Source organism: Phoxinus phoxinus, assembly GCF_949152265.1.
Source record: "Phoxinus phoxinus genome assembly, chromosome: 4".
NCBI lineage: Eukaryota > Metazoa > Chordata > Actinopteri > Cypriniformes > Leuciscidae > Phoxinus > Phoxinus phoxinus.
This window is the reverse complement of record NC_136879.1, coordinates 1,573,895-1,587,033: the sequence shown is the minus strand read 5'-3', so window position 1 is coordinate 1,587,033 and position 13,139 is coordinate 1,573,895. Positions and strand designations below refer to the sequence as shown.

General features: G+C 39.5%; 1 protein-coding gene across 1 annotated transcript in view; it reads left to right on the top strand.

The window, feature by feature from the left end:
• The window catches only part of LOC306996786 (uncharacterized protein), a 49,517-nt gene extending 44,981 nt beyond the window's left edge, over positions 1-4,536 (top strand). Inside the window, exon 2 of the mRNA XM_079609681.1 lies at positions 4,153-4,536. The gene's annotated coding sequence lies outside the window, so the exon portion shown is untranslated. The remainder of the gene's footprint in view (positions 1-4,152) is intronic.
• Positions 4,537-13,139: the final 8,603 nt, after the last annotated feature.

The following is a 13,139-nucleotide window of genomic DNA, read 5'->3' as shown; positions in this document are numbered from 1 at the left end:
CCTCACGGCCATGGCCGCCCGAAGGGTCCTCACCGCCATGGCCGCCCGAAGGGTCCTCACCGCCATGGCCGCCCGAAGGGTCCTCACCACCATGGACGCCTGAGGGTCCGTCTGCTCCGCCATGGCCACGCCCTCATCCTGCTCTGCCCTGGCCACCGGCACGTCCTGCTCCGCCCTGGAGGCTTCCTGCTCCAGATCGGCCACCTGTTCATCAGCCTCCAGGGCGCCCACCCTCCCACCCCTTTGGATGTTTTACGGCGCGAGGACGCGCCTGGGGGGAGGGGGGGGTTCTGTCACATTGTTAATGTGTTTTCTGTTGTTTCTATGGACTTTTAGGTTGTTTTTTCTCATTCAGTGTTTTTCGTCATCTCTGTCGTCATTTTCATTAGTTCATTTTCATCACCTGTCTAGTTAATCAGTTAATCACCCTTCATTGTCTTCACCTGTTGTACCCTCGTCATCCTCTGTATTTAAGTTCCTGTCTTTCTCCCTTCAGTTGTCGGTCAATGTTTGTATATGTCATTGTGTATGGAGAGTGTTACCCTTGCCTGTACCAGTTTTGTTTAAGTTTTATTATAGTAAAAGTTTGAATTGGAACTTTGGGCCTCAGCCTGTCTTCATCCGCACCATACCTGTGACAGAGTGTATATAGACCAACAAGGAATAAAAACTCAAATGATGATCTCTGAACCAAAAGCAAATGTATACTGGATAGGACAAATTGAAAATGAGGTAAGACAAATAATTGATACATGGGGAAAGTTCATTGAAGCACAGATTTTTGAGGCACAGTTACCAAAATCTGAATTTCATTGTACTATGATATATGACCCTGAGAGAGATGAGAAAATAGAAAAACTATGGCAAGAAGAAACAGAAAACCAAAAAGTTGAACTAGATGTGAAAGACATCATAATAAGTAAACAGGGAGCAGCAATGGCTATAATAGAAAATGAATTCATAAAAAATTGGTTTAATGTACCAGACTCCATGCCACATGTGTCCTTATATACAGGAAAAAATTGTGAGACAAAAGATTTAGGGCCAATGATGAAAAAAGCAGAACAATGCCAGTGGGAGCCAACAATAAATCCGTTAATTTTTCATTCAGTTGACAAGAATTTTATTAAAATTTTGTATCCAACGAAATTAATGGGGTTGCCTCAGGAAGTAGTCATTAATCAAAAAATGCAAAAACAAATGATAACAACCAACAAATCAATAGAGACTATTGATGATGAACTATTTAAGGAAGTTGAGCAACAAGTACCAACTGAGTTATGGTCTCAACATGACACCGATGTGGGATTGGTTAAATCAGCTAGTCCAATAACAATACAACTCAAGCCAGGTGTACGCCTACCTCGTAAATCGCAGTACCCTTTAAAGCCTGAAGCAGAAGCAGGCATAAAGGATACAATTGAAGGTCTGGTAACAGCAGGAGTGTTAATAGAAACAAAAAGTTACTGTAACACTCCAATTTTACCTGTAATTAAAGCAAATAAATCTAAATGGCGCCTGGTACATGACTTACGAGCAATTAATGAGATAGCAGAAGATTGGCCAGCTGATGTTCCAAACCCACATACGCTGTTAACAAATGTACCACCTGATGCTAAATATTTCACAGTAATTGATTTATGTAATGCCTTCTTCAGCATACCTGTGGAAGAAAAAAGTAGATATTTATTTGCATTCTCATATGCTGATAAACAATATACTTACACTCGAATGCCACAGGGATTTAAACATTCTCCACACATATTCAATCAAGTTCTTAAAGCTGATTTGGAAGACCTTATGATAGACAGCACTTTATTACAATATGTAGATGATTTGATGATTTGTTCAACAACAAGAGAACAGTGTCACAAAGACTCTATAAAAGTACTTGCAAAATTAGCAGAAGGAGGTCACAAGGCATCAAAAAATAAAATACAGTATTGCCAGCCACAGGTTGAATATTTAGGAAGAATGGTTTCATATGGTACGAAGGCCATAGCTCCAAATCATTTAGAAGGCATAAGTAAAGCACCATTGCCGCAAACAGTAAAACAAATGATGACTTTTCTAGGAATGACTGGCTTCAGTGCAGATTGGATAGAAGAGTATGCAATAAAAACAGCTCCACTGAGAGAAATCATGAAACAGGCAGGACTACAAAATTTAGGTAATTCATTGAAATGGAATACAAATGCAATGATAGCATTTGAATCCATGAAAAAAAGAGTTACAGAGGGCACCTGTCCTCGGAAATCCGGATTATACTAAACAATTTTATTTATATGTTGCAAATAGAACTGATGGATATGCATCAGCTATTCTGATGCAAGAGACTTGTAGTGGCAGGAAGAAACAGCCCATAGCTTATTATAGCACCAAGCTGGACAATGTAGCTCAAGGCTACCCACCATGCTACCAACAAGGCCTTGCAGCAGTATACTATGCATATGAAAAAGCATCTACAATAACTATGGGATACCCAGTAACTATTTATACACACCATAAGACTGTGGAATTAATAGAACAAGGTAAATTTGTGTTAACTCAAGCTCGATTCTGGCATATTCATCATTGCTTACATACCCAGATGTTACCATTAAACGATGTGATACGGTAAATCCAGCAGAGTTAATTCCTTTGGATTACGAAGGTGAGCAACATGATTGTGTGGCCAATTCACTGGCCTTTACCAGACTAAGGCCAGATCTTGAATCTACACCAATACCAGAAGTAGATGTAATTTACTTTGTAGATGGTTCAAGTTTTAAAGATTATCTGGGAAATCATACAGGATATTCAGTGGTAAGAAAAGACAAGGATGAGTTTGTACCAGTAATATCCCAACATTGTGTACAGCCTTGTTCTGCTCAATTAGCAGAATTAAAAGCGCTGACAACTGCGTGTCAATTAGCAAAGGGACTAACAGCAAATATTTTTACAGATTCAGCATATGCTCATGGTGTGTGTCATCTGTTTGGAGCAGTATGGAAACAGAGAGGTTTCAAAAAGAGTGATGGAACTCCCATCCACCATACTGAACAAATAGGTCAATTAATGTCTGCTATGATGCTACCAAAACGATTGGCAGTCATCAAATGCCAGGCTCATAAAAAAGGAAATGACTTTGTCATTAAAGGTAACAACGTAGCAGACTTGGAAGCTAAAAAAGCATCAGGATGTCAAGTAGCAATATTAACTCCAGTAGTTCTTATAGAACCACAACCTCAATTGGAAGATATTGTTAGAATTCAAAAAGAAGCAGGCCCTTATGAACACTCTATGTGGTATCAGAGAGGGGCCAAAAAGGATGCACAAGATATTTGGCGTTCACATGAAGGACAGATTGTTGCACCAACAGCATTTTTAAATATTCTAATTGCAGATGCTCATGGTTTTGACCATTGCGCGAGAGGGGAAGTAATTAGGAAGATTAAACAGCAGGGATATTGGTCTCCATATTTGTATGCAATGGTAGACAATTTTCTGTCCACATGTGAAATTTGTGCCAAAAACAATGTTAGGAAAGGTACAGCAACACCTATAGGCCACATACCAGTACCAGAAGGGCCATTTAAACACTTAGTAATGGACTATGTGGACATGATAAAGCGAGTACAAGGCAAACGATACATGCTTGTGGTAATAGATCGATTTAGCAGATGGGTAGAGGCAATACCATCAGCAGATGAAGGGTCAGGAACAGTGATCAAATTCTTGACAAGAGAAGTAATGCCTAGATTTGGAATACCATCAGAAATAAGTTCTGATAATGGGTCAGCATTCATACAGAAGACTGTAAAACAAGTTTTACAGCAATTAAGAATAAAACAAAGACTAGGATGTGTTTATCGGCCGCAATCACAAGGCATAGTTGAGAAGATTAATTTGACCCTCAAGGCCAAAATTAACAAAATATGTGTAAGTACTAAACTCAATTGGATTGATGCTTTACCAATTGCACTAATGAGCTATCGCATGCAAACTAATAGAATTACACATCTAACACCGCATGAGATGCTTACGGGTCGACCCATGCCTGTGCCGTATTGCAGAGGTCCCTATAAAGGACCTCCATTGGAACAATTGCAAATGGAATTAAGATCTTATATGAAGAAACTAACTGCAATACATAAAGCTATATATTTACAGGAATCGAGAAAGCAGCCCAGTGAGGAGACAGAGACACCTTGTCCAGTGGTTCCAGGTGATCAAGTCTATCTGAGGGTGTTCAGGAGAAAGTGGAATGAGCCTAGGAGAGAGGGTCCCTACAAAGTAGTGACAGCTACTCCAACAGCAGTCCAGGTGGAAGGAAAGACTGCCTGGTTTCATCTGAACCACTGCACACGAGTTCCAAGGCAAAGACAAGAAAGAGAAGAAATAACACGTGAAACGGAGGATCAGGACGAAAGGGTGCAGAACATTGAAAGCTCAGGACAACAAGTTGTTGAGCAAAGCAGAGAAAATCAACAAACTGAAAGGAATGAGTCTGATGATGGGCCTGATAATGACCCTCACATACTTACTGTGTCTGATGCTGCAAGCTCAAGCTATAAGCATCAGCAGCCCAACTTCCTTTCAAGTTCAAACTACAGACATGACCACCCTGACTTCCCTACAATTGATTTCTCAGCCCTCAAATAGACCTAGTGACAACTCAACAATAACCCCAACAGAACAAGAATTGATTGAAGAGAAAAAGGTATCAAAACAACGTAGAAATGTGGACAAAGAAAAGATTGAGGGAGATAGAGAAGAATATATTTTATGGGAAACAGCGCAAAATAATGATTGGTATAAATGGGCAACATATACAGCAAGAGAAATAGGTGCGGGCAACTGCTTAGTGTGTTCCAAATCTCCCTTGAATAAGGTAATAGTAGTTCCAAACCCACATGATTACGTACAATGTGCTGTGTTTAATAGTTACTTTTGTCATACAAATGACTATTTTAGACCTTACTGCTCAGCTGAGTGCTTAGCTCTTTCAGGGAATTCTGAATTTCATGAACAATTTAATAGAGCACATTGGGGAACCTGGTGTCAATATTGGGATGTAAATGCAAATATTAAAATAGAAAAAGGAAAAGTAGAAATACCAAAATGGTACAGTATAGACTACAGCCAAGGATATGAGTGCTTTAATAAGTCTACAGGAACTCATGATTTAGGAGAATTTGAAGGAAAGTGCGATACTATATGGAACCTAGATAAAACTAATGCTTGGAATTCAAATATACCGGTAAGAATTCCAGAACTTCAAGCGCTAGGAACAAGAAAAGGAAAAAAGATAAAGCCAAATGAAGAATGTAAAAATCAGACTATAGCATTACCATCAATAGAGCTGTATGAAGATCAAACTATGGTTGTAGCAGATTTCTTTTGGGCTTGCGGGAAAAAACAGCTCCTAGCCTCTTTGCCATTAAAATGGAAAGGAATATGCGCTAGAGTAAGACTAATTCAAGAAATTACTATTGCACACATGGAACCAGAACACGTAATAAAAGGAGACAAAAACAGAAGTAAGAGAGCCTATCAACCCGATCCTAATGTAGACTTAGATTCAATAGGTCAACCTAGAGGAATACCTAATGAGTTTAAAGCTAGAGATGAAATTAAATCAGGGTTTGAATCCATATTCATATGGATCACGCAAAACAAAAATGTCGAATGGATCAATTATATCTACTATAATCAGCAGAGATTTATTAATTACACTGATGATGCATTAGGAGAACAATTACATGAAACAAGTAAAATGACATGGCAAAATAGACAAGCGCTTAATTCAGAGCCGGCGGCAGAAACAAATCAATGGACGGGCATTTCATATTCTTGGGGGGGCCTAATTATGACATCCAATACATTTTTCTATAGGACAACAACCAACTATTGCTACAACAGTTTCACGGCGATTTCAATATCGTAACTACAATTAGCCTATTGCCCACTCATATTTCGGCTACTGATAATGTTACAGTTATAGCCTTGGTCTGCATTGTTCCGTGAACACAGGCAACAGCCAGTCACACATCTCAAGTTAAGTATTAAATCAAGACTTTTTATTAAACATTTAAAATATTCACAAATTAATATGAAAAACATGTAGATTTTACTGGTTTTCTAAGGCCAAGTTAGAACCTGGAATTGATGTTTTTCCCACAGTGCTGAATGAAAAGAACCGTTATGTTAATATTATTAATAAACTATTGTTTTAAGTGTCGGCTAAAAACATCTCCATCTCCGCTGTTAAGCAGATGCGCTTTTAGAGAGAAATGCACCTTTCATACGCATTCCATTATCAGAAGGAATTAGTTTTCGATTCGAATTTGTTCTTTTTAAAGTGGACATTTCAAGCTTTAGCTATATTGTTTCAGTTCTCGCGCTCCAGTTCACGGAGATCATGCGCATCTGATTGTTTTATTTTATTTTATTAAAAGCACAACGTTTTCTTGTTAGTGTGAGTTTATACAAATAAAAGTAGTTGAGAATAATGTATTATTATTTTCTGTATGACCAGAAATTATTATTTGAGTATTGAGTAGGCTATTTTAAGTTGTTTCCACTGTTGATAGGAAAGTGTTCGCGCCCGTGCCTCCGTGCCATGCAGTGCGCGCTTTTTTGCATAAAAGCGTCTTCTAAATATAGCCTATTAAATGTTATAATAAAATAATATAAAATAATTATTATATGCGTAGCTATACATTAACCTCAAACACGCGCGCGTCAGGTGAATGTTATGCGCAAAAACTGTTTCCATTGCAGTTTTGCGAAATATTCCTTTTTCAAATGGCCTGAAAAACCTCCTCATGCGAGCGGGAAAAAACTTTTTGCGATAAATTGGAGTTTTTGCGAAATTGACGTGTTTCCATTGTGCATATTTTCAATTTACACCACGGCTGGTGCAACTTAAGAAGAATAAAAACAACTGGCCTACTCACAGCTGAAGTCGACGTTTTTGGGAGTGGAATCTCCTCATGAGTTTCTCTTTCCATTCGTTTCTGAATATCCTGGTACGGTCCTTCTTCTTTGAAAAACTTTTTTTCAATTTCCACTTTCACGATTAATTTAACCTAGCTAGGCAAAACCGAGCGCATGTCGCTTCGCTGCTATAACTTTACCGAGATGCTGCTGCTGTTAGAGCGGGACAGCGGAAAACCCCTTTTTTTGTAAACAATCAGTCAAACTTCGTGTTTTTTTATTAGATTATGAGTCAAATATTACACTTAAATACACACATCAATAAATATATAAATACTACACGTAAATTATTATTATTTTTAAAATAATGTATTAAATGCAAATTGGATGGAGGGGGGGCACAGGAGCTCTGTAGGCGGGCCCGGCCCCCTAAGGCCCGCCCATAGCGCCGGGTATGGCTTAATTGGCTATTGGCAGACAAAGGAGGTGTATGTGTTATGTTTGGAGATCAGTGCTGTACTTTTATACCAAATAATACCGCTCCAGAAGGAAAATTTACTGAAGCTATGCTTAAGATAAAAGGCTTAAGAGCAGAAGTTAAAGCAAATGCCGGAAGAGATGGAGGAATGTGGGACTGGTTTGATTTAAACTTTGGAGCATTGGGGGCATGGTTTGCAAAATTAGGAATGTTTTTAGGAGTTGCAATATTAATAGGAGGATTATTATTCTGTTGCGTACTTCCCATATTAAGGCCCCGTTTACACGATGGGAAAACGCAGTTATTTCTCTGCGTTTTGGCCTGTCATTTACACGAAAACGCAGTTTTTTATCCCAGAAAACGATTATTTCTAAAAACTCCGGCCAAAGTGGAGATTTCTGAAAACGCCGGTTATATGTTGTCGTGTCAACTGGGAGAAACGGGGTTTTAGGTTCTCTCTTGTCGATTCTGAGGATTCTGATTGGCTTGCATGGCTTTATCCTTCTCCCTACACTGCCGCCCATAGGTTTAGCATAGTTATAAAGGCGCTCAACGGCGTATTTATGCGGGTTGTGTGCACGATGTTATTATTGAAAACGGAGGGGGAGAAATATTAGTTTCTCTAAATACCCGGCTATGTGTAAATGTGGCCTAAGATCACTAGTTGTCAACCACGGTTAAGCAAATGGAGGTGCTAAAATATCAAGAGAATGGAAAGATAAACTTAGAGGGCAACCAAAGTACATATTATCAGGATTACCCAGGCCAAACAAATTGGATTTTACAAGCATTGGACAATGATTCAAGTGAGGAAGGAGAGGATGATTGACGAGCCAGACCCTGGGTGTATGTGCTAGCCTAACCTCTCCCCGAAGGGTGACCCTCTACGATGCGTAAAGTGTCTGGGTCGAAGAGAAAGTCTACACTACAAGAAAAACTTTTAATAGTATAATGCATGGTTTGATGTTTGATGTATTCTACATAACTGTGACAACCACAGGCAAGGCAGAACAAACTACACGCTCACGCTTATAACATTTTACATTTAACATTTACATAACAAAGTGTTACTTTTTTTTGTTTTGTTAGGGAGAATTCGAAGTCTTTTACTTTCTCCATTGAAAGAAAGAAAATACAACTGAAAGAAAGAAAATGTGTGGAGAAAGATGTTTGGCTCGAATACACCGCCAGAGTGTGGTAGCACAACCTAGTCATTGGAAAGGTGACTGAGTGACTTAATTGAGTCACTAGGTAGCATAACTGAGAGGGCTGGATTGTGAAACTACACTCTGGGAAAGGGATAGTAAAATGGGGCTTAAGTAAGCCCCAGAGAGGGGAATGTTGAAGATTTTATTATTTAGAAAATTAGTAATTTAGTTACATATTAAGACACTATTATTTATTTCCTTTGTGAGTGTGTGACTTTGGATGTACTTTTAGGGGCTTGAAGAAAGGTCAAGCTGCTGATGCAGCAGATAATTCTATTTGTGTGTGTCACGTGTGTGAGTCTTCAGCCCAAAAATATCTATAGGAGGTATTACCATTTTTGGAAGTGATGTGGGTATATATGTGAAGCTGACCACATGTCTGGAGCGACTTTTTCTGCAGAAGGGCGCTCGGCTTTGTTTGTGAATAAAGTCTAACTTTTCTGGCATCAAAGATCTCTGAGAAGTCATTTCCCAAGGAAGATTGAAACCACAACACTACGTACATTGATCGAACGTCATCACCAACTGACTTCAGATGTGAGAAGTGTGGTGTTTTTTTTTTAGCAGCATCATGAACAAATACTGGCTGAAAATGTTAAACTTCGTAACAATCTGTTGATGGTTCAGCAAGAGCTCGAACAGGTAAGAGCTGATCAGCAGTTAGGCACTGTTGCCCTGAGTTTATTTTCAGAAGGGCTCAGCATCATTCAAAGGCAACTGAGGGAAATATATGATGTATTTATGAGAAGATGAAATGAGTGTTTTTTTTTTTTTTTTTAACTTGTGTGTTTTGTTTTTTTCATATGTTGTTACAAATATGTGGTTGTATTAATGGGGCATCATTGTTGAGAGTTGTATTGTAATGCACGTTTTGCTATCTGTAAATTTTTTAATTTGTCAATATTGTTTTGTGAAATCTGGTAGTAGGCCCACGTCCGATTGTTTTGCATGATTTTTAAATAAAAAAACATCTCAAAATGTTATCCAAAAGAGCGAGAGTCGATTCTGACGATGCCAGATTAAGACAGACCTCTAATAAAGTCCAATTACGTCGCTTAATAAATGACCAGCTGCGGATGTTAAACACAAGTGAACTATCAACAACCGAAAGATTACAAAATATTATAGCCGAACAACGAGCATGGTTAGAAACGCCTGAACGCAATGATAATGATGGAAACACACAGGACGGTAACGGTGCTTCGTCTTCGTTAAATTATGACCCTCTATTACCAGATATGGGGCTTAGTCAGAGCGATATTCATAGTTTGACACACGAAGGTGGATATGCCGGAGAATTCACTATAATTCCGAGACGACTGTTTAATGGTGTAGAGATAATTAGAGCTCAGGACCTCAGTCGGGTAGATACAAATGATTTAGCCGAATATAATATTCACCTGAGCAATATTTTAAATGAAATTGTAGATTTTTCACAATTATTGGCTGGGGAAACAGGCTATGTAAATATTGCTTTATCAGGGGATTCTCTCCCGACAGCCATAAATACTGTATTGACCCCGGAAAACAACCACGACACGTCACTTTTCATAGATCAGATTGAACTAGCCACACAGAGCAATAGAGATGCATGCACAGTCTCGTCTCTAACGCTGCAGGTATCCGTTGCTATGGACACGCCCTCTGGTGGTCGTAGACGGGTTGGTCACATAGCCATAAGAGTTACTATAAAAATAAATAAAATGGTTTTATTCAGCCCGATTAATTTCAGCGACAACATTTGTTTTAGTTACTGTCTAGCGTATTTTCTCAATCCCAAGTATAACGATTATCAGCTACAAAAAACAGCAAAAGACATACACACAGCTTGCGGTTTTACGCAGTATGATAAAATAGGATTTCACGATGTGTTTTCGAAAATTATCTAGATCTAAAAATTATCGTTTTTCACAGGGACAGCACAGGTGCGGTACAGGCGTACAAAAACACAGATGAAATTCATCATTTAAATAAAACATTTAATAAAAAATTTGAAGGGGTTTTTAGGTACAGGCTATTTCTGCCAATTCTGCCTCAGAGGGCATAACAATAACAGAACACATAAATGCAAGTATGTGTGTAACATATGTACTACATCCGAATGTCGTACACACTCGATCTGTAAGCACTGCTCTGATTGTCTCAGATACTGCAGAAACACATTTTGCTACGACGCCCATAAACAAGAGCGTACATCTACTGAAAAATCGCAATGTGACACGATCAGATACTGCGTTAAATGTCACCGAACGTATAGAGTCACGAAAAGTGGTGATAAGATAAAACAACACAGGTGCGCTGCAGAGTGTTGTGTACATTGTCGACAGAGCCTGACAGACGGTGCTAGCCACGAATGCTACATCCAACCCCTAATGCCTGAGGTGCATGACGAAAAATACATTTATTATGATTTTGAGACAATGTCTGAAGAAGGTCGGCATATAGCTAATTACGTATGCGCTATGATGCACGACAGTGAGGCGTTTATAGCTGGAGGAACATATTGCGTAGCGCGTCTGATTAAACACTACAGACGTCCAAAATACAGCGATTACACGTTCACTGCGCAAAACGCTTCAGCTTTTGATTCCTACTTTGTGTTAAATTATCTCACCAGCGAAGGTATATCCCCAAAAATCATTATGCAAGGATGTCGTATCTTGTATATGTACGATCCTTTGTTTAGACAACGATTTATAGACAGCTTCCAGTTTCTGCCTCTAGCGCTTGGAAAAATACCCGCTGCGTTGAACTTAGGTGCGAGTGAAAAGGGTTTCTTCCCCCACAAATTTAACAAGCTGGAGAATGTAAATTACGCAGGTTCTTACCCTACGAAAGAGTTTTACGGCTATGAGACAATGAGTGTAACTGAACGTACCAGATTCGACACATGGTACGCAGGTGTATTGGGTAGTGTGTTTGACAAAAAGGAGCTAGCTTTTTACTGTCGGAACAACGTGATTATTTTGTGTCAGGCGTGTATCAAATATCGCGAAGAATTCATCGATTGTACAAACATTGATCCGTTTAAATCTGTGACATTGGCAGGGACATGCATGAAAGTATTCAAAACAAATTTTTTGAGTCGAGATACTGTAGCCCTTACACACAGTCACGCGTACATAAATCAACACAAGACGTTTTCAAATGTGTCCATTCAATGGCTCGAATATATTAAAAATAGCCAAAACATTGATGTACAACACGCGCTAAACTACGGCGAGCAAGCCTTCGGTCCTTTCCATCTTGATGGATTTTAGGAGTCTGGTGACGGGGTAAAAACTGCATATGAATTCCTGGGCTGTTTCTATCATGGTCACGACTGCAGATTTAAGGCAGAAGAAATTCAGCCTTTATCAAAAGTTTCTTTTGGGTCACTCAGAAGGCAGTCGGACGATAAATTAGAAACGCTTCGTAAAGTCTATTCCTTACGTGTAATTTCTATCTGGGAGTGTGAGTGGGATCTAGCCAAACAAACAGATCCTGATGTCATTCAATACATGTCATCTTTTGAAGCACCGTCGAGGCTAAGGCCTCGTGAGGCACTTTACAGTGGCCGTACAAACGCGTTTAAGTTGTATCACAAAACAGCAGACGATGAGCGTGTAAATTATTATGATTTCACATCGCTATACCCGTTCGTTCAGGCTAGCAAAACGTATCCCATCGGCCATCCGAAAATAATTTAAGGATTTTGAGCCGGTGGAGAACTATTTTGGTCTAATCAGAGCTACCGTCCTCCCACCGCGCAAACTCTTTCATCCGGTTCTGCCTTACAGATGTAGGGTGAGCTTATGTTCCCTCTGTGCCACTTTTGTGCAGAGAATCAGATTCAGGATCCACAATGCTGCCACACTGAGGTTGAAAGAAGTATTACAGGCACATGGGTTAGTATTGAACTAAATAGAGCTATTCAACATGGATATCGTGTAGTGAAAATCCACGAGGTGTGGCATTTTGAGCAAAACTCTGACTGTCTGTTCACAGATTATGTTAAAACGTTTCTCAAATCCAAACAGGAAGCCTCTGGCTTTCCCGCACACGTAGTGACGGACGAAGACAAGCAGTCTTATATCAACGATTATCTTGACAAGCAAGGCGTTCAGCTAGACATCACTAAAATAGGACATAATTCGGCAAAAAGATCCATAAGCAAGCTAATTTTGAATACCTTGTGGGGTCACTTCTGCCAGCACTCTCATCTGTGTACCACAGAGCTTTTGACAGATCCGGGAGAGTTTACACGCTGTCTCTTCACCAGCTCGCACGTGATAATTTTTTTTCCCTTTGTATCTGAATCCGTGGCTCTGGTTCAATGGGGTTATGCTGCACAAGACCCCTCCCTCACACAGAATGTCAACATTTTTATAGGGGCTTTCACTACCGCATACGCACGACTTGAACTCTATGATCTTTTGGACAAATTAGGCAGACGCGTGATTTATTGCGACACAGACAGTGTCGTGTTCGTATCGAAAGTCGGGGAATGGTTGCCTGAAACAGGCTCTTATCTCGGGCAGCTCACGAGCGAA